The 22022-nt window shown below is 46.3% G+C and overlaps 1 protein-coding gene across 2 annotated transcripts in view; it reads right to left on the bottom strand.

The window, feature by feature from the left end:
- LOC129667316 (cytochrome P450 2F2) overlaps positions 1–984 on the bottom strand; it is an 11994-nt gene extending 11010 nt beyond the window's left edge. Inside the window, exon 1 of one of the 2 annotated variants that reach the window (XM_055594903.1) lies at positions 893–984. The gene's annotated coding sequence lies outside the window, so the exon portion shown is untranslated. Of the gene's footprint in view, positions 1–731; positions 826–892 lie in introns of those variants that run through there. The other variant, XM_055594902.1, reaches the window with a different exon arrangement.
- Positions 985–22022: the final 21038 nt, after the last annotated feature.

The raw sequence follows: 22022 nt of genomic DNA, 5'->3' as shown, positions 1-22022 counted from the left end.
AGAGAGAGAGGGAGAAAGAGAGGAGGAGAGAGGATTAGAAAGACCTATAGAATGATGTTCTATTAGGACAGGGTTTCACTCTGTAGCCCATGCTGGCTTCAGATTCATGCCACACAGGATTACAGGCACACACCATTATCAGAGATTAAATCTAGCACCAGGAAGGCAGGAAATCATTAAATAGTTGAGGTTAGCCTGATCTCCATAGTGGATTTCCAGCCAGACAAGGGCTATACATCAAAACAGTGCCTTTTCAAAAACAAAACAAAACAGCCCCTTCAAATGAAACCAACAGCAGAGCCCCAAACAAACCAGCTCAAATCAAACCAAGCAACAGCAAAGAAACCAAATCAAACTAAACCAAACCAAACCAAACCAAACCAAACCAAACCAAAACAACAACAAAAACCCCAACCTAACCCAAATCAAACCAAACCAACCAACCAACCAAAAAAGAACCAAACTTGAAACCACCCTGAGGTAGACACTGCAAAAGGATCTTAAAAGACATATATTAAAGTGGTACACATGACATTGCTGTTTGTCAAGTTAAAAAGAAGAAGAAGAGGAGGAGGAGGAGAGAATAAAGGAGGGAGAGGTGGACGGAGGTGGAGAGAGTTCAGCTTCTTACAGAGACTAAGGGAGAACGGAGGGCATGGTAGACATATGCAGGTCCCAGGAAAGCGTCTCAGATCTGGAGTCAGTGCCCTCCCTAGGGGACCACCCCTTACCTGTGTCCCAGTGTTCTGTAGCAATGTCCCAGAACCCCTGTGTATGCTGGTGTGTGTGGGGAGGGGGTGTTGCTCTTAAATTGTCCTTTTCCACGCTCCTCCCCTGCCCTGCCCCCTTTCCTGCTTCCTTCAGTTCAAACCCCTCCTACCATCTGTCATACCTTTCCTGTAGACCCTGGGATCTCAGCCAGCTGGCTGGTGGGGTGAGTGGGGGCCACACCTCGAGAACCCTCCGTCACTTGACTGGGGCCTCTTGGCTTGAAGGCTGACCTTAAATCTCCTCCATGTGGACACTTTCTATTTGCTTTGGAATAGAGCAAAGACTTCTCAACTCTGGCCCTGGTTTGAGGAGAAGGTGGGGTTATGGGGCGTTGGCCAAAGAATTAATGGGAGGGAGCGGTGTGGATTCACTACTGGACCGAGTCCTATTTTGAGCTCTTCTGTTCTGTGTTTCTGGATTTAAGCCCTGTTTTGCCACCCTGTCCAGGAGGCCTTATATAAGGCCCAGCTCCTCCTGGTAGAGGACTGCATCTATCCCATGTCTTGTGGTTTGTGTCTGAAATTCTTTACGAATTTCATTCATACTCTCTCAGTCCCATGATAAAGGATCCTGAAATTCACATAAAAATGACACATATGATTGGTTGTTTGTCAAATAGAAAAAAAAAAAAAGAAAATAAAATGGAAAGAAAGGTGGGTACATTGAAGCCAAAGGTCTGGGAGGCCCTTGGAAGTGTGGACCCAACTTGGCTGTTCTTCTGGAGAGTGGGAGTCCAGACCTCCGGAGACCCCCTTTCTCTTTAAGATTTATTTCTAAGTTTTAATTATGTGTATGGGTCCCGAAAGTGCATGTGAGTGCAGAAGTCAGAAGGGGCCATCGTGTTTCTGGATCCTCTGTACGAGCCTCTCTCACCCACCCCTCTTTTAAGACAGGGTCTCTTGTAGCCCAGAATGTCTTAGAACTTGCCACATAGCCAAAGGTGACCTTGAACCCTGATTCTTTCAGCTCCCACCTCTGGACTGAGGGTACTGTCGGCATGCACTTTCACATCCAGTTTTGGGGTTGCTGAGGAAGGAACCCGAGCTTTAGGAACTGCAGACACTCTACTGATTCAGCAGGCACACCCCAGCCGTGCCTTTCTCTCTCTCTGCATTTCTCCCATCCTTATCTCCATGTAAGTTCTTCTGGGTTTCTTCTCTTCTCTCTCTTGGTCTCTGTGGCTCATGCTTCATGACTGTGAATGCAGTGGGCTGAGGCAGAAGGACAGTGCAGGACCTCAGAGGAAAGACCTTAGGCACAGATCGCACCCTCTCTCCCTCCCCAGGCCTCCCTCGTTCCCCCCATCTCACCCCGGTCCCCACTACCCATGTCTGTTCTTGGCTCTCATCTTGGAAACTAGTCCAAGATTCTCAACTTCTGTCCAAGTCAGAAGAGCAGCGTGTCAAAAGCCAAAGCTGGATCAGGGGGAGGAGGAGAGGAGTGCATTGAGGCCAAGGGTTTGGGAAGCCCTTGGAAGTGCACCCAACTTTACTCTCCTTCTGGAGGTGGAAGAGGAGGCAATTCAACAGCTCACGTGTCAGGCGAGATGGAGGTAGGGCGGGAGATGTTATTACAGCCCTGGAAAGGCTGGTTAGGGCTGATTGGGAGAGGGGTGAAAACTTCCTTGTGGGATTACACGCCTCTCGTTTCCCATGGCATCAGCCCCTACTTCTAGGGGGAAGGGTGCAGCACGGAATCCGGGCCAGTCCCTGGCATCTGAAACTGTTTTGAGAGGCATCTCATGCGATGGCCTCACTGGGGGGGACCCAGGATTCACAAAGGGCTGTTTCAGGGACTCTGTGTTCTTCTTGTGTTCTTCTTGGAACTTACACAAAAGGAGACATATGCTTTAGTGTTTTGAACTTGGTGCCATTGGTGTTTTGGGGCTAATAATTCATGTGGAAGGCTGTGCCGTGTGTGGTAGGATGCCAGAAGCCATTTCTTCATCCATCCAGTCGTGATGGGATCAAATGGCCCTGGAGGGTCTTTTTTTGTTTTTGTTTAACACATTCTTTCTATACTTATTTTGTTTTATATGTTTGAGTGTTTTTCCTGTTTATATGTCTGTGTACCACATACATGCCTGGTGCCTGAGGAGGCCAGAAGAGAGAGTTAGAGGCCTTGGAACTACAGTTATAAATGGTTGTTGGCCACCATGTGGGTGCTGGGAACTGAACCAAGTCTCTACAAAAGCACTTTCTCCAACTCTATTCTCCTCCTTCTCCTGATGCTGGAGATCAAATTTAAGCTCATGTGTATGCTAGACAAGAACTCTACTGATAAAAGTTCTACCACTGAACCATGCCCCTAAACCTTCATTGTGGGGTTCTAGGTAGGTGCTCTACCACTGAGCTATGCCCCCAGCTCCTCACTGGGGGATTCTAGGCAGGGGCTCTACCACTGAGCCACACCCCAGCTCCTCACTGGGGGATTCTAGGCAGGGGCTCTACCACTGAGCCACACTCCAGCCCCTCACTGGAGGATTCTAGGCAAATACTATACCAATGAGCTATGCACATAGCCCATAACTATTTCATTAGACTTATTCTTGTTTTTCTGAGATTTTGAGGTACATTTTTAAGTTATTTATTTAAGATCTCATGAATATTTATGTATTTGAGACAGTGTCTCACTGTGTAGCCTTGGCTAGCTTTGAATTCACAGAGATCTGTTTTTCTCTGCCTCCCAAGTGCTGAGATTAAAGGCATGCACCATTTTGCCTAGTGATTTGGCCTTGAAAGTGTTAATTTTATTATTTCAATTTTGAGTGTGTGTTTGTGTGTGTGCACACATGAAATTCAGTGCCTGTGGAGGCCAGAGGCATTAGATTTCCTGGAGCTGAGTTACAGGTGGTTACAGCTGTTTGATGTGGGTTCTGGGCACCAAACATGGGTCCTCTGAAACAGCAGGACTAACTTTTATTTATTAAAGTTTTTATACACTATATTTTAATCATGTTTTTTCCCTCCCCAAACTCTTCCTAGATTCTCTTCACTTCTCTACCCACCCAACTTTATGTTCTTTCTTCTTCTTAAAACAAAAACAAGACACAAAAACAAAAAAAAGAAACAAGACTACCTCTTGACAAAACCCATAAAACCACAAATCAAAACAGGCAAAAGACAAATAAGACAAAAACAAAACAAAACAAAAACACAACTTAAAAAAGTGAAAGAAAACAACCACAAAAATACAGTTGAGTTCCTCTGCTCTTGGATAGCTATGGATTCCTTTGGCCTATTTTTCTTTTTTCTTTTTCTTTTTTTTTTTTTTTTTTCATCAGTTATAACAGAGAGCTTTGCTAAGTATAGTCGTCACGATTGGTAGTTGTCTTTCAAAACTGGAACTACATCCTTCTAAGTCCTCCTAGACTTTGAAGTTTGAGCTGAATCATCAGCTGTTATTCGGATGGGACTACAGTTGGCTTTAGTGAAAGAAAACAACCACAAAAATACAGTTGAGTTCCTCTGCTCTTGGATAGCTATGGATTCCTTTGGCCTGTTTTTCTTTTCTTTTTTTTTTTTTTTTCTCATCAGTTATAACAGAGAGCTTTGCTGAGTATAGTCGTCACGATTGGTAGTTGTCTTTCAAAACTGGAACTACATCCTTCTAAGTCCTCCTAGACTTTGAAGTTTGAGCTGAATCATCAGCTGTTATTCGGATGGGACTACAGTTGGCTTTATGCTTTCCTCCTGCTGCTGTTCTCTCTCTCTCTTTTGAGACAGGGTTTCTCTGTGTAGCCTTGGCTGTCCTAAAACTCACTGTGTAGACCAGGCTGGCCTCGAACTCAGAGATCTGCCTGCCTCTGCCTCCCGAGCGCTGGGACTAAAGGTGTGTGCCACCACACCTGGCCTGGTCCTACTGTTTTCAGTGCGTATGTTCGTTATTCTGTATACTTAGTGGTTTAGAACTGAGGAGCTGGTCTCCCTTGCATATCTGGCTTGGCAGTTCTTTCCTTAATGTTGGCAATTTTCTGCTATAATTTTATTTCTAATGTTTTTTTATGCTTTTAGAATAAAATCCTTCTACTTCTATACACTTATTTCCTAGATTTATGTTTTTCATAGTGTCTCAAATATTTTATAAAGCCCCGATATTTTAATTCAATTCTTGTTGGAACAGTCTAATTCCCTCCTTGACTTCAGTTTCAGATCCTCTGTCCTTTCTTTGGTCCACTCAGTTTGAGCTTTTGTCACTGTGTTTCTCATTTCTAGCATTTAAGTTTTGATTTTCATCAGGATTTTGAACTCTTGGTTAAATTCCTCATTTATATCTTGTATTGACTTCCTTATTTCATTCAGCTGTTTGTGTCCTTTTGGAATTTATTCTGGAAGTAATTTTCTTTGAGTATATTTATAACAATTGTTGGATTCTTTGTCTGAGATTCCATCTAAACCATTCTCTCTGGAGGCCATTACTGTGGTGTTGGTTCTTTTTGGAGGATTTATATTGCCTTGTTGGAAAACATGAAGGACTAGGGTGGAGATTTGTGATGTTATTTTCCTCACTTTGAAGATTTTTGTGGCCACAGGCATGACCTCCAGTGCTAACTTGCTGTTAGAAAAGTATCTGAAAAATCAATGACTACCAAAGGCCAGGAACACCGTGACAGTCCAGCACCAAACAATAAAATCGATTCGCCGCTTTTTGAGTGCCAAGCATTTTTATGTAAAGGGTTGCTGATAGCAGCGTGTGCACTAATATTTGAGTTACTTGTGAAAAGACAACAACAGAAAGGAAGAACAGAAGGTGAGGGAGAGCTGGAGAGATGGCTCTGCTCTTCCAGGAGACCAGGGTTCCATTGCTAGCACCCACAATTTGGCTCATAGCCATCTCTAACTCCAGTTCTAGGGAATTTGCTGCCCTCTTCTGGCAGTTCCAAGGTCAAGCATGCATGGTGCACAGACACAGGGGCACATAAAAACATAACCCTGGCACATAAAAAACAACTTAAAGGAAAAACTCCATCAACAATGTGAAATAGCCAACCCAACCCAAACCGCAGACAGACAGATGAACAAACAAACAAACAAACAAACAAACAAACAAACAAACAAACAGGCTCTTATTGCAGTGGCTCTCAGCCTGTGGGTTGCAACCCCTTTGGGAGACGAATGATCCTTTCACAGAGGTGGCATATCAGATATTTGCACATCATATATTTGCATCACAGTTCATGACAGTAGCATAATTACAGTTATGGAGTAGCAACAAAAATAATTCTATGGTGGGGGTCAGCACAACATGAGGAACTGAGGTAGAAGGTCACAGCATGAGGATGGTTAAGAGCCAGGGCCCTATTGCAAGGCTACAGATTAGTATCAGGGTAACAAAGAAAAGGTGGATAAGGTAAAGATGTGTGTGGGAGGAATTGAGGAAGCAAAGGAGAGGGTGGTGAGGCAGTCTTGGTTGAAGGTTAACTCAAAGGGCATCTGTTGTATTTAGGAGGCTGAAGTACAGATACCCCACACACCGGACCATCCTATATTCTTGGTTAGAGGGAAAAGAGATTGGAAAAAATAAGAAAGAGAAAGGGACACAGGAGGGGGCATCAGAGAACCAGAGGATTCTGGTCTGTTGTTTGATTTGCTGGGCGCTGTCTTGCTGCCCTGGTCCAGCTCAGGAAAGTGCACTCAGGAGCCCCAGGGCTGTGTGTAGGCTGCATGTAAGTACGAGTCCATCACTGAGCTGGCTTCTGTGCTTGGCCAGTGATTAGCTGCATTTGGATCCCCAGATGGGCCTATGGGTGTCATGTGCACTGTGGGAGCCCTTCAAACAGCTATCCCCACAATTGTAAGTAACACAGAGCATGCTTTACAGGCTCTGGACATTGAAACAGCCACAACAGGGGAAGTCCTGTGGAACTAAAGCCTCCAGGTTTCAGACGTGCTGATGGTTATTTGAAGGGAAACCCAGGCCCTCTGGAATACTGAATGTTTTGTATGAACCTTGAAGAAGCTGAAGTCAGACAGTCTGTCCATCATTTGTAAAACCAACTGCAAGCCTGCCATAGTGGCTCAAACTTGTAAGCTCAGTGCTCAGGAGACTAGGAAGTAAGATCCTGTCTTGAAAGCAATCCATCCACCCACCCATCCACCCATCTATCCGTCCATCCACCCATGCACCCATCTATCCATCTATCCATCCATCCATCCATCCATCCATCCATCCATCCATCCATCCCACAGGCAGTAACCCAACCAAAGCTAATGGACCACTTAGAAGATGACTTCCGTAGTTCTACAATGAAGCCATGGTTCCCAGCCCAGTGTCTTCCATGGCAAGCTCTGCTAATAAGCCTTTTATTCTGGGTCTTGGTCTGTGCACCTGTATTTACTGTAGGTCTGGGTTTTGTTTGCAGTGTTTCATACAGCTAAGTAAAAGGAATTTGTGGGTGGCCCCCCTTCCCCCTACTCACAGGTGAAGAGGTAGGCATGTAGGATTGTGAAAGCCAGACAGGGGAGTGGACAGCAGGGGCCTCTAGTTCTCAACTGCTATGTGCCTTGCTTCGTTCATGTCCTCCTCCTCCTCTTTCTCTTCTTTCTCCTCCTTTGGGCTTCTGAGGGAACTCAGGACTTCTTGTATACATGCTAAGCACATGCTCTACCACAGAGCCATATTCCCAGCTTCTCATCTTGACTTCTTTCTATGACCAAATCATGGAGTGGCTTGACCATTCAGTGACCTGCCAGTGTAATGTCCCCCCAACCCCACCCCAGCTCTCAAGCTGGGCCTTGAGAGCCAGGCATTGATAAGGGAATCTAAGCTGTCCAAAGCACTGAAAGAATCTGGCTTGGTCCCAAGCCAAACTCCTTAAGCCTTTACACAAAGCCTGTGGTTGCCTCTCTCCCTCCCTCCTTGCAGACACACCTAGGGTATTTTTGCCTTCTTCATACATGGCAAGAAGTACAGGACACTCAGTAATAAGTCCCTTAATGTCTGCTTTGAATGGATCTCCCTGGCAGTTAATACTTCTCTGGCATTTCAGTGGGACCCAACTTGGGAGGACTGAGACATTCTTTTGTGGGAATTCCCACAGTACTGACTTTGGGGCAACTTCATCCACCAGGCATGAGGGAGCAAAGCATATGCAACACACTTTAGGAGGTTTATCAGAACGGTGTGAGGATAACAAGCCTTCTCTCTCTCTCTTTTTGTGGTACTGGGTACTGAAACCTGGTCTTGTACATACTAGGTAAGTGCTCACTCTACCATTGAGATCCAGCTCCACACTAGGAAATTCTAGGCAGGGGCTCTACCACTGAGCCACACCCCAGCCCCTCACTGGGAGATTCTAGGCAGGGGATCCACCACTGAGCCACACCCCCAGCCCCTCACTGGGGGACTCTAGGCAGGGGCTCTACCACTGAGCCACACCCCCAGCCCCTCACCGGGGGACTCTAGGCAGGGGCTCTACCACTGAGCCACACCCCAGCCCCTCACTGGGAGATTCTAGGCAGGGGCTCCACCACTGAGCCACACCCCCAGCCCCTCACTGGGGGATTCTAGGCAGGGGCTCTACCACTGAGCCACAGTCCCAAACCCTCATTGAGGAAGTTTATATAAGTCTTCTATCAGTGAGCCACAGTCCCCAGAACCTCTCTGGGGGATTCTAGGCAAACACTTTACAACTGAGCCGTGCTTTCTAGCTGTTCTTTGATGGGTTCTAGGCAAGGCTTCTACTATCGAGCTCTTTTTCTGAACCCCACTCCTGACTCCTTAACCCTTTAACTGCACTTTCATTTTCTGAGCTCCTTACTTTATTGTCTTTGCTTTATTATAGTAAACATTTTTAAAAGATATACAAAAGTGAGGAAAAACAAGACAAATCACTACGGTTACATCACCTAGGTTTTAAAGATATCACCAGCTTTATCTTTTCTTTTGTATACTTCTCTCCCATCTTTTAGCTTGATGATTATGTATTTCTTTATCTGTTTAGAGATGAGGTCTTTCTTGGTATGTTGCCTGGTTCAAGTGATTCTCCTGCCTCAGCATCAGGTCTACAGGTACTTGCTACCACACTTGGCTTAATCTGAGCACACCTATAATCTCAGAACCCTGGAGTCTGAGACAGAGAAACCATGGGTTAGAAGCTGGGCTGGGCTTTGTATGTATGTATACATACATAAATAATTTCAATGTATATTCTTGAAAATACCAATAAATTGTGCTTGTTCTTTATACAGAGGGACATGAAACATGATTAGTTTGATTTAGTCAATCCATGGTGTATATAATCTTTAAAAGCATCTTTTTCTTTTGGATTTTCGAGACAGGGTTTCTCTGTGTAGGTTTGGCTGTCCTGGGTCTCGCTGTGTAGACCAGGCTGGCCTCAGACTCACAGAAATCTGCCTGTTTCTGCCACCTGAGTGCTGGGATTAAAGGCGTGCATAGCACCACCCACTCTGGCCGTAAAAACAGCAGTTTTACATGATAAATATAAAGAGTATTTGTCAACAAAGAACAAAATCTCATGAGGGAAAGATTAGTGAGTAAACCCTGACTTTCTGAGTTTGATCTCTGAGGATTATATAGAAGGAGACAATCAACTCTCTCCGTCTCTGTCTCTCTGTCTCTCTCTTTCACACACACACACACACACACACACACACACACACACACACACACACGGAGCAGCTGTGGTTATCCGCACAAGGTCACACTAGCCAAACTCCCAGCATGAATGGGGAGGAGCCCCTGAAACTGCCTATCGGAAGAGCGATCGGCTGTTGATGATTGTGGAGGGAGGGAGAGCCACTCTCCTGTGGGCTGTGGCCACTGGTAGGCTGCTCATGTCTTAGTGCGTGGCCACACATCTGTGCCACGCATGGAGGCTAGGGCTAACAAACAAAAGGACAAAGAGTGGGCTTGTTAAGAAATTTTCATACACGTGCATAAGGTACCTTGATAGTCACCACCCCCTTGCCAATACCCTTTTTCCTTCCTTTTCAGCAAAAGATAGCATTATGCACCATAGCTAATTCATGGGTCAACCTAAGTGCCTGTGGTGGTGTGAATGAGAAGCTTCCCCACGGGCTCTTCTGTTGGGACGCTTTGTCACCAGTTGGTGGTGCTGTCTGGGAAAGTTCGGGAGGGATAGTCTTACTGAAAGAAGTGTGCCACCCGAGAGTTCCATGTCCAGTCCATCTCTTTCTGCTTGAAGCTGAAGCTGTGAGCTCCAGCTTGCTGCTCCAGCTGGTCTGCAGGCGTGCCTGCCAGTTTCCCTCCATGATGGACTCTGATCCTTCTGGAACCTAAGCCCAGATAAATTGTTTCTTTTATGAGTTGCCTTGGCCATGGTATTTTATTATAGTAACAGAAAAGTATCTAATACAGATGAGAAATTGTAGCTTAAAAAAATTAAAGTGATTTCTCTTTATCTATCTGTCTGTCTATCTATCTATCTATCTATCTATCTATCTATCTATCTATCTATCTATTTTTTATGTGTACTAGTGCATGTATGTCTGCTAGATCCCCTGGAACTGGAGTTACAGACAGTTGAGAGTTGTCATGTGGGTTCTGGGAGTTGAACTGGTGTCTTCTGGGAAGCCAACCAGTGCTCTTAGCTGCCAGGCCATCTTTCCAGCCCCAAGAAACTGTGTTTTAAGCTGGATGTGGTGTGCAATCTGCAGTCCCATAGCTTCAAGGGCCGAGGCAAGCGGATTAACTGTCTAGCCCCGGCCCTAGTCTGCTACTATACCGGACTAACATACACACAGAACAAAGCAGAAAAGGTCAGAGAAAAGGGTATGGTGTGAGTCTGTGGCAGAATGCTTGCCTAGCATGTCCAAGACCCAAGGTTAAACCTCCAGGAAAAACAAGAGCAAAAACAAGCTGCTGACTGCCAGTTCTCAGGTTTCTAACATGATCTTTAAGCAACATTTGACTCAATTCATCTTCTTCCTTGTTTGTAAAAAAAGTGAAATAAAACTTTTTTTCCTTGTTTTGAGACCAGCTCTTACTATTTTATTAGAGTTCCAGCTAGCCTCAGCTTAGCAGTCCTCCCGTTTCCACCACTTGAGAACTCAAATTCTCAGCAAGGGCATTGAGTGCTCTTAACCACTGAGCTACTTGGTTCTGAGTCTTCAGTGGTTTTGTGGTGAAGCCCTCAGTTCATCTGGGATTTGACACAGAGTGAGTCAGTTGCCAGCACCCCTTTGGCTTGGTTTCTGGGTTCACTCATTCCCCTCATCCACACTGCCCTTGAGCCTAACCATGAGTTCACGGAGAAGTCATGGTAAGTCATGGAAATAGGAGCAACACCTCTGTTAAAACAGCTGGGGTAACATTTGGGCGTGGCTTGTTTGCAGGAGTCTTGGCTAATGTCAACAATGCAAGCAGCTGGTGGCTCTGTAGGGCTTAGGGGACTTGCTTTGGTGGCTGGTGCTGAGCCAGAAGGAGGTTCTCATGGTCCATCCATCCCTGCAATTGCCCAGATTAGAAAGAGGAAGCCGAGAGAGAAGAATTTGAGGAGTCTGATGATAACAGACTTTGTTCTTTGGGACTAAATGAAATAGCGCTGAGCCCAGTGTGCCTAGGAGACAGAGGCAAGTGGATCCAAGTTCTAGGCCAGCATGAGCTATTTTTTCGAAAATATTGATTTGGCATTTATGTGTTTGTATGCATCTCTGTGTGAGAGTGTGCATGCACAGAGGCCAGAAGAGAGTGTCGGTCCCCTGGAGTTATGGGCAGGGTTAAGGGGCTGGGAGCTGAACACCAGTCGTCTGTCTGCAAGAGCAGCAAGAGCTCTTTATCACGGAACCATCTCTCTTGGCTGTGTCTCTGAATGGTTCTCAAGCACAGTGCTTGACCTGTGGGGAGCGCCCAGCTCATGCAGCTGTTCCAGTCTCCGAAGCCATTGGGATTTACAGAGCCATTCCCACAATTAAAAGAGGCGTCGTGCAGAACTCCAACAAAAACCTGCACCCCACCTCTTCTGAGCCCTAGGAATGCCAAAGACTTTGGTTGAGAGTTTGGCTCTGTTGCTGAACGAGAATGAATAATACTAGTTTGAACAGGCAAGATCTGGAGGGTGATCTCTTATTCCTGGTGCTGTTAGCAGGCGGGCCGGCTTTCTGTTAGCCTTCGGACTATAGGGATTAACCTTTCTTCTTCCTTCTCTGACACCACTCCGTGGGTGGCAGTTTGCCAACCACGAACCTTCCCCTTCCAAACAAAACAAATGTCAAACAAGCTGTGGTTGCAGAGATGATTTGCTGAGATGGGTGGAGATGAATCTCAGCTCCTTTGGAGAGACTGGAGTCCATGGAGAGGTCACAGTGTTTCATGCAAACACGAGAGCACGGTGGTCTCAGCTTCTACAGGCTGACGTGTCCTTGATTTTAACAGCAGGGGCATCTGAGATGATCAGATTATTCTACTCACTTATTATTCTTTTAAAAATGTTTTCTCTCATAATCACACAGACACACAACTTCGCTCCCACTTCCCTCTGCCCTCCCTTGCATCCATCCTCATGCTCTTTCAAACTAGCTCCCTCCTACTTTCACGTCTTTGTGTGTGTGTGAGAAAGAGAAAGAGAGGAGAGAGAGAAGAGAGCCACTGCACTTAATCAGGATTTCTTCTGTGAGTGTGGGTGGGGAGGTATTTACTTTGGGATGGAGGGCTTACTGGAGAGTACATCACTGAGGTGACTGTAGCTTCTCAGGAAGTGTGGGACCTTATGACCCCTCCCCCATGCATGATGGAGTGTCGACAGGCCCAAGCATGTCCCAGTATTGTTCAGGTAGCTGCTATTGCAGCGAGCACATGGCTACGACAGCTGTGCCAGGTACTGAACTCCGGGTTCATAGCACTCTTTAATGAGATCCCCTGCGTTTCGCAAGGCTGTGGTAGAGGCCCGTTTAGGCCTGAGAACTCAGCAGTAAGTTATTCTCGGCACTTTGACCAGTTGTGGATCTCTGCATGATGTTTTTTTTTTTTTCTCATTAGCATATATTCATTTTGTAAGATGATGGGTTTCATTATGACCCTTTCTTGTAAAAATGTTTACTTATTTTTACGTGCACCATAAAAATACGTGTGTTCCTGAGGCCTGACGAGGCCAGAAGAGAGGGTTGGATTTCCTGGAACTGGAGTTGCAAGCAGTTGAGAGCCACAAAGTGGGTGCTGGGAACCAAATCTGGGACCTCAGCAAGAGGAATGAGTTCTCTTAACCACTGAGCCATGTCTCCAGCCCTGGGATAGACTTTTTTTTTGGTGGCTGGCAGGTTTGTTTATACCAATATCACCAACCACACCAGTAACATGTACTACAGCCTTAAGTGGGGGGTCAGCATTGTGCAGATCCTCACGGCCATCTGGAACTGGAACTGTATTCAGGGTGCAGTGAGACTAGGTGTGATGGCTGGCTCTTGTTTGCCAGCTTGAGTTAACCTGGAAACAACTCGCACAAGTGCCTCTATGGAGGATTGCCTGTGTCGGGCTGGCCTGTGGGGCGTGTCTGTGGGGGGAGTGCCTTAATTAAGTTAATTAAGGCAGGAAGCCCAGTCCACCGTGGTCACCACCATTCCCTCGGCAAGCAAGCGGACATGAGTGCATGGGTTTCTCTCTGCTCTCGACTGTGGGTGTGACGTGACCAGCTGTTTTAATTTCCTACCACTTTGACTTCCCTGTAGTAATGGACTGGGACCTTGAACTGTAAGCTGAAAACTCCTTTCTTTTCCTAGTTGATTTTTGTCCGGGAATTTGATTATAGGGACATAAGCAGAACCAGCACACAGGTCTTCCAAGTCCTAGCTGAGTAACTCCATTTTATAGCAAACTACCCCTTAGCCGGTCCAGTCCCTAGACTGTGGCACAACAAACCGCCAGTGTTTACTGAGATCAGCAGACTCCCTGACAGGGGAAGGAGTTGGGTGCACTCGAGCTGAACTTTCCCAGAGTCTAGTCTGTGTTGTCTGAGCCCCAGTCACCTCTACTGTGTGAGCAGTAGGCGGTGCTCTAAACCCAGGTCTGCACAAATTCCAGTGTCCACTTAGCGCTGTGTAACGTAAGGCGCTTGGTAAGCAGGGGGCTGGAAATGGAGAAAATGCAGGTGGCGGCACTCCTCCAGGGCCTTTTAAGTAACCCATAATAAGCTCATGTTACTCATCCAGGCATCCCGAACAAGTCATTCTTTGGGCTGTTGATGCTGTTCCAATTCTAGGGAAAATGTCAATTCTTACATCTCGCTCTCTCTCCCTCTCTAAAAATAAAAAGCCACAAAACAGTGTTGTATCAATGAAATGTCATAACGTGGTACCCAGCGACTGTGCCAGTTAACCCTTAGGTCAATCACGGTAGAAATCTAGATGACGATTTACTATAGAATTCCTACAACCCTTCTTTACTTCTCTACATTGTCACGACGCCATGTCGGGAAGAGAGGGGCCCGGATGGCTCTGAAGGACAGAGCTGACTCTTAGGAGATGCCACTGCCTATGGTTTATCTAACAGGACTGAGGTGGCTCTGGAACTTGACAGGAGGCCGTGACAGCGTCTGACCAGGACTTTCTCCCCAGAGGGTCTGGAATTAGCGCTTTCATCATCTCACATGGCAGAAATATAACTCAGGTGGCTGTGAGCAGGAGCCACGTGGGGCAGGCCAAAGTGGACGTGAAGGGCTCAGGCTTGCTCTCTCTACTGTTATTATATATTACACATAGATTATATATAATGTATAGTATGTGTATTTGAGATCAGGTCTCTATAGCACAGGCTGGCCTCAAACTCCTAATTCTCATGTCTCAGATTTCTGAGTGCCACAAGTGCATGTGTGAGCACACACACACACACACACACACACACACACACACACACATACACACACACGCACACGCACACACACACGCACGCACACGCACGCACACACACACACACACATACACACACACGCACATACACACGCACACACGCACACGCACACACACACGCACATACACACGCACACACGCACACTTAAAAGCAGTTTTTTTTTTTTTTTGAGCCAGGGCTCTCACTGTGTAGCCCTGGCTGGCATTTGATGCTAGCATATAGGAGGCAGAGGCAGTCAGATCTCTGTGAACTGGAGGCCAGCCTGGTCTACAGAGTGAGTCCCAGGCCAGCCAGGATTACACATGGATAGCTTGTTTCAAAACAGGATCAGAAATAAGTGAAGGGAGAAGGGAATGGGAGGGAGGGAAATTTGTTGGGAAGAAAGGGGGTGGGAGTGGAAAAAGGGAGCATTGGAGGGTGAACTTCATCGACATACGTTGTGAAAATGTGTGAGACTGTCAGAGAATAAGTAAAAATATTAACAGAGCAACAACAGATTGAGGAAGGCAGAGGACGTCCGCTGGTGCCTGGGACCCAGCTGCAAACAGATGGTGCGCTGGAATCCCTCTGCTTGTGAAGGAACTTAGGACAGCTGGGCTTCCTGTTAGCCTCTCACTCCTCTGCCCCGTCAGTACCAAGTGGAGGCCCCAGCACAGCTCTGCAAGCAGTTAGAACTTGTTTCCCCGAGCCGTCTTGAGACAGGGCCCCAGAGAGGCACCGACTTCACCCTTTATTTGCTCCCTGTAGAACTGGAGACGGCAGGGAGAAGTTGGGCAGAAGGGACTCCGCTGGGCACCGCCCCGGTCTACTCTCCTAGCCTCTGAGGCTTAGCTTTCTTCCATTTGTTCTCTCCGTCTCTGTCTCTCTTCCTTCCTTCCTTGCTTGCCTCCCCCTTCTAGCTTTATCTTATTATTATTATTTTTTTATTATTATGTTTAGGTGCACGTGTGTCTGAGCGAGGGCATGAAGACACAGGAACCCCTTGGAGCTGGGGTCCCTTGTGGCAGGGAGTAGCTGAACTCAGGCCCTCTGGGGAGCAGCATCTGCCCCTGATTGCTGAGCTCTCTCTCCAGCCCAGACTTAGTTTCCTCACCTGTACAATGGTGATGACAGTAATTGCAGACTCCAGGAGCAGCAGTCTCAAAACCCTGGAGGTGGAGGCCGGAGGATCATGAGGTTGCAGCCAGCTGTGGCTGTGTAGCAAGGTCCAGTCTCGTAAAACTGCATCAAACCACCCTGAACAACAGAAAACACCCAATAATAGTGACATGGGGTATGGCAGCTGCTCTTGGAAAACTATGTTACATTTTTATTGTTTTACTTTATAAATTTTATGTATTTATGTGTCCCCCTTTCATTATGTAAACTGATGGGTTTCATTCAGGCATTTTTGTATTACTTGGTTTTGAGTTTTATTTATTTATTTATCTATCTATCTATCTATCTATTTATTTATTTATTTATTCATTCATTCATTGTGACAGGGTCTCTCTATGTAGCCCTGTCTACTCTGAAAATCCCTATGTAGACCAGGCTGATCTTGAACTCATGGAGATCCTCCTGCTCCTGTCTTCTGAGTGCTGGGACTAGAGGTGTGCACCACCATATCCAGAGATTAATTGATTTATATTTTATGTCTATGGGTGTTTTGCCTTCAATGTATGTAAGTACCCATAACGACCAGAAGAGGGCGACACATCCCCTAGCACAGGAGTTACAGAGTGCTGGGGGGTAGCAGGTGGGTGATGGGAACTGACCCTGTGTCCTCTGGAAGAGCATCCAGTGCTCTTAACCACTGAGCTGTCTCCCCAGCCTGTTTTTGGTTTTTCTGTTGATCCTCTTCCCTGATCCCTTGCCCCTGCCTCCTGGTTCCTTTTCTGCCCCCGGTTAGTTCTCTAGTATCCCCCTTTCCCTTTTTCCTTCCTCCTCTCTTAAGACCTTAATCCCCTAGGGTCTCTTTCCTCTTCATTCTTTCTTTCCTAGGTTCTTGATCTCCAGCAGCCCAACAGGTATCTGAAAGTTAAAATCTAGGCTGAGCTGTTGGTATTGGTCTCTGTGGGTCTGAAAAGTTTTGCTTCATATGGCAATTTCCAATTACATGCATTTTCTGCAAATGTTATGACTTTTATCTTTTTCGTCAAACGAAAGCCATTGCATTTATCTAAAATGTTGTTACATTTACTTATTTGTGTATGTGCATGTGTGCATTTGTATGTATTCGGACACGTGTTATGGCGCACGTGGTGGCCAGAGAACAACTTGTCGGGGCTGGGTCTCTCTTTCCATCACGTAGGTCTCAGGAACGGAACTCAGGTCATCGGGCTTTGTGGCGAGTGCCTTTACTGGCTGATCCAGCTTGCCGGCCTCTCTAGTGATCCCAGCAGCTCAGGTTTTGATTACTGCCAGCATTCATGAGATTTCCGATATTGACGTGCCTCTGTGTCCACAGTTTCCAGACACAGGGCAGAAGATTCCGGGTAGACAGCCTTTGTGCAAATGTGAGGACTGACCTTGGGTTCTCAAGCTCCTGTGTAAAGGCTGGGTGTGCAGGGTAGCCCACCTACAATCCAGTGCTCCAGAGGCGAGGCAGGGACCCACAGGAAGCTGGACAGATGGACTAGCCAAACTGATGCATTCTGGGTTCAGTGAGAGACCTTGCCTCAGTGAAATAGATTGGAGAATGATCAGAGCTGGAGAGATGGCTCAGCTGACATAAGCAGTCTCCAGCATCCATATTGGGAAGAACCTGAAGCTCTAGGGGACTTGATGCCCTCTTCTAGTCTCTGTGTGTATCTCCACTCATGTGGAACACACACACACACAAAATAAAAAGTCTTAAAAAAATTGGAGCCCGAATGAGGAAGACATCAGGGTGTTAGCCCCTGGCTTCCATGTCTGTGCACACACACACACACACACACACACACACACACACACACACACGCCCCCCCACCTACACATATGCCCATGCGCATGCATTTACCCCCCAACACACACACACACACACGTGCAAAAACTTCAGACTTCTCGAGAGAAAGTGCAGGTGCTCCAGCTGGAGTATTTGTTGACTTCTGGTCTTATTAAGAAAACAAGACACAGGTTTAACGTTTCTTAACGTCCCGCCACCCACCCCAACTTGCTGGAGCTGGCCAGCAACAGCAAAGGTCTAAGCTGTTCACACCCGTTGGAAAATGTCTGCAACCTGAGAGTTGTGGTTTGTTAGGAAACAGGCAGTGGGGATTTAGAGTTTGAATTTCTTCCTGCTTGGCCTTTGTTGTCTGTTTGCAGACTGGGGAATAGGGCAAGGAGGGCATGGGGAGGGTTGGAGGGGAAGGATGGAGGGTAGGGGTGGGGTGGGGTGGGGTGGGGTGGGGAGAGCCTCAGAGCAGCTAGATCTGTGCTTCTGTTAGCTGAACCAGGGCAAGGAGCCTGTGGCTCCTCAGGGAGGTTTGCATCTTAGAGGCTGGAAGGAATAAACAGAGAAAGAGAGAGAGAGAGAGAGAACAGGGTGGGAGGTGGTGAGAGAGTGAGAGAAAACCAGGAGCAATGTAGCGCCCCCTCAGGGACCCATTTAAAAGGTCCCATTTCCTAAGTTCACATCTCCTCCCAATAGCCCATCGGATCATGAATTCGTTGGTGAGTTTAACCCATAGATGAACTCAGAGTCCCCACGATCCAGTCACTTCCTGCAACTCCATGTCTGAACACAGCTGCCTTGGGGTCCAAGCCTTTTTACTCCACTTTCAATTAGGGGCAGGACAGAAGGACTTTCCACAGTGCCTAATGGAGAGGGATGAGGGGACTTTTTGGTCCTGAAAGATCTGCAGCTCAGGAGGGCATGCAATCGTAACGCCTGGTTTATTGTATTTTATTTAAACGTGTTTAGAAAGTGTTTTCATTTTATTGCTCATGTATGAGTGTGCGTGCTCGTATGCACACACGCCACACGCCCGTTGTTCACAGAAGCCGGAAGAGGGCTTTGACTCCCTAAGACTGGAGTTATAGACAGTTGTGAGCCGCCGTGTGGGTGCTGGGATCAAACCTGAATCCTCTGGAGGAGCAGCCCGGCCCTTAACCATCACCCCAACCCCCTTATTAGGACATTTTCATGAATGTACGTAAAGTATTAGGATCAGAGTCACCCCGTGACCCTCTCTTGTTCCCTCCCACTGATTTCCTTCTTCTTTCTAACTAGTCTTAGGGGCCAAACCTTTAACACGTGGGCCTTTGAGAGGAACATTCTAGATCTAAACCTTATCCACATGCATCTCGAGTTCTGTGGAGAAGTCAGAGGTTCCTGCGCTCACACGTAAGCACCAGGTAAACCAGGACTGTTCCACACACAGGGCTGCAGTCCTTTGCTTCAGGGACGTCACCCCGGCAGAGACTTCTGGCCACATTACACCCACAGGCAAGAGCAGAAGGAAATGAATGCTAGCTTTCTTTCCGCTTGGATGGTTTAGGGCCCCAAACTCGAGACTGGCGCCTCCTGCCTTCAGTAGGGTCTTTGCACATTGATTAAAGTATCCATACAGACATGCCCTCACTCAGCGTGATCCAGACAGCGCCCTCACCGAGACTCTCTTCCCTTTCTAGTCCATGTCAAGTTGACAATTAAAACGAACTGTCACATCTTGTAACGTAGAGATTGTCAGACCCCACGGTGTCTTTAACATGGAGGGGGAGACATGGGCTCCTTCCAGCTTGGGGCCCTGAGAGGATTAAGATTCTCCCTGGCTTTTGGAGTTCCTGATACACAGGCTGAGCAGCTGGAGCACAAGGCTAGCCTTCTGGACAGCTCTCTTTACTGCCTTCTGGCCTCCCTGACTCCTCAGCTGGTTCCTTAGCCCTGGATCCTCTGGTGAGTTCCACTGAGTTTCCAGTATTTCCTGTGCTTCTCCATGGGGGACACCGACCCGATCGATCTTTGTGTGCAGTGCTGAGCCCTAAATGGGCGTCCATGTCACAAGCCTAGCTGGGTGGCACAGCTGGGCTCCATGGGCTACAAAAGGCTAAGAAAACAGAACGTTGGGTGGGAAAGGATAGGAGGTGGAGAGGGTGGTAGAGGGGAGTAATTATGCTCAAAACACATTCGTGAACTTCTCAAAGAGTGAATAAAAGTGTTGATACCAAATACAGTCTCTGTTATTTCATCTTTCTCAGAAGCAGAATTGTAGAAAATGTAATTTAAGTGGTTGCCATAATTAACTATTTTCCTTCACTTGGCACCTAGCATGGTGTAGAAAACAATATATAACAATATACATAATATATTACATTATATAGTATTTGTGATATATTATAGATAAGTATATAACAATTTATTTATTATACATAAATAAATATATTATATATTACATATATATTTCTCTACATCATGCTAGGTGCCGATTGAAGGAAAAAATATAGTATATACTACATATATTATATAATATATATTCTATATATGTTACATATATTGAGAGAGAGAGAGACAGACAAACAGAGACTCATTCTGCAGTGCAGATTGGCTTGGGACTTAACTATTGGCTTCCTGTCTCTACTTTTTCAGTTCTGGGAATAAAGATACATGCTATCATGTGTGGGAAGGGAGAGATTTGGATTTGGCTTTGGAACTTGATTCCCCTACTTAGAAGTAAGAAATGACTTAATCTTTCCATGTTCCATTGTCCTCTGTTGTAATGGTTCCTACCCTAAAGGGTTTTGTGAAGAGAAATTTGAAATGTGTGAATGCTTACCATGGTGTTTAGCTTACAGAAAATTTAAGTGGATGTTGTTACTAATTCTGTGTGTGCGCGTGTGCGTGCGTGTGTTTGAAATGGCAGCGATCAAAACAAGGGCCTCATGCATGTTAAGTAAGCATTCTACCACTGAGCCACACCCCAGCCCCTCAGTGGGGGATTCTAGGCAGGAGCTCTGTGCTGAGCCACACCCCAGCCCCTCACTGGGGGATTCTAGGTAGGGGCTCTACCACTGAGCCACACCCCAGCCCCTCACTGGGGGATTTTAGGCAGGGGCTCTACCCCTGAGCCACACTCCTTTGTGTTCCCCTGTATATGTATTGCACAGATAACTTAGATATCCTCATTTGGTTGAGTGTGAACTCTAACACTTAATTTAGCAGTTTGGTTATTACTCTAACTGGTAGTGCCTTAACTTCAAGGTAATTATTTACCCACTCTGTGTGTCTCTTTTCTGCTCGGAAAGACTGATTGTTGTGAGAATTATGCAAATAAAAACAAGGTGAAGTGGTGACTTGTAATGAGTGCCTGAAAGGATAAAGTTATCATCTTCATGTTAATCTTCAGCAGGATCCATTCATCACATATGCTGAGCTCTATAAAGATCGCCTTGTGATAGACAGAGAATCAGTGACAGTTGCCACTCATGGGCTGTATTCTGCCCTACACTGCAGATTGTAATGCATAGCTGCAAATCCTGGGACAAGCCATTTGCCTTATATTTTAAGCGAACAATTTTTTTCAGGAGGGCTGTGTTGTGCTCACAAAAGGTGACTCTTAAGGAAGACGAAGGTCATAAGAGCAGGACTGGGATAACTTGGAAATCCTCCATTATTCTTCCCTGATAGTATGTGGCACATGTGCTGTAGATTTCCTTAAAACCGTCCACTTGTTACCATTGAAAACACCAACTCCTGGAAGAAAAGTATGGTGAACCATACTTTTGGCACCTGTTTCTGGAGACTGAGGTGCTGGTGAATCTCTTTTTCCCCTGATACCTGCTAGGAGCACTAGAGAATTTACAAGTTTCATGTACTAAGAAGCCTTTTCTGACTTCCAGATACAGTCAGCCTTATTTCTGGGTACCCACACCTTTAAGGCTTATCATATCGAAATCCTGAAGGGTCTGGTCATGTCCATGGCTGGTGATAAAAGTTCTTTCCCTCATAGGACTGCAAGCCAAGGAAAGTCAACATTTTATTATTTATGTATCTGATTCTCTCAAAGTACAGACTAGGGTGTACCGCAAGGTTGGAGCTTTTGCCTAGCATTCTCAAGTGAGAGGCTGGGGGTGTGGCTCAGTGGTAGAACACCTGCCTAGAATAACCCATCGAAGAGCTGGGGTGCGGCTCAGTGATAGAGCCCCTTCCTAGAATCCTCCAGTGAGGGGGTGGGGTGTGGCTCAAGGATACAGTGCTTCCCTAGCAGGTCACAATATTCACCCTTATCCTTAGCACTGTTGTTGATAAAATGTTCTTGTGGAATGTATACAATTTACCCTTGTTCATTCAAATGCCGAGTTCTCTACCCCACTACCTGGTTTCAATCCGAACATTGCATTGTGATGTTTATTCTAAGCATCACCTGTCTCAAGTCTGTGTAAACATGCCATCATTTGTTCTCTGTGTTGTCAATAAAACAACCAGCCAATGCTGAGCAATGGAGAGAATAGGGTGGGACATTTTGGTC

The sequence above is a fragment of the Psammomys obesus genome, unplaced genomic scaffold (genome assembly GCF_907164565.1).
Source record: "Psammomys obesus unplaced genomic scaffold, mPsaObe1.curated_primary_1811, whole genome shotgun sequence".
NCBI classification, from domain to species: Eukaryota; Metazoa; Chordata; class Mammalia; order Rodentia; family Muridae; genus Psammomys; species Psammomys obesus.
This window is presented reverse-complemented; position numbering and strand designations above follow the sequence as displayed.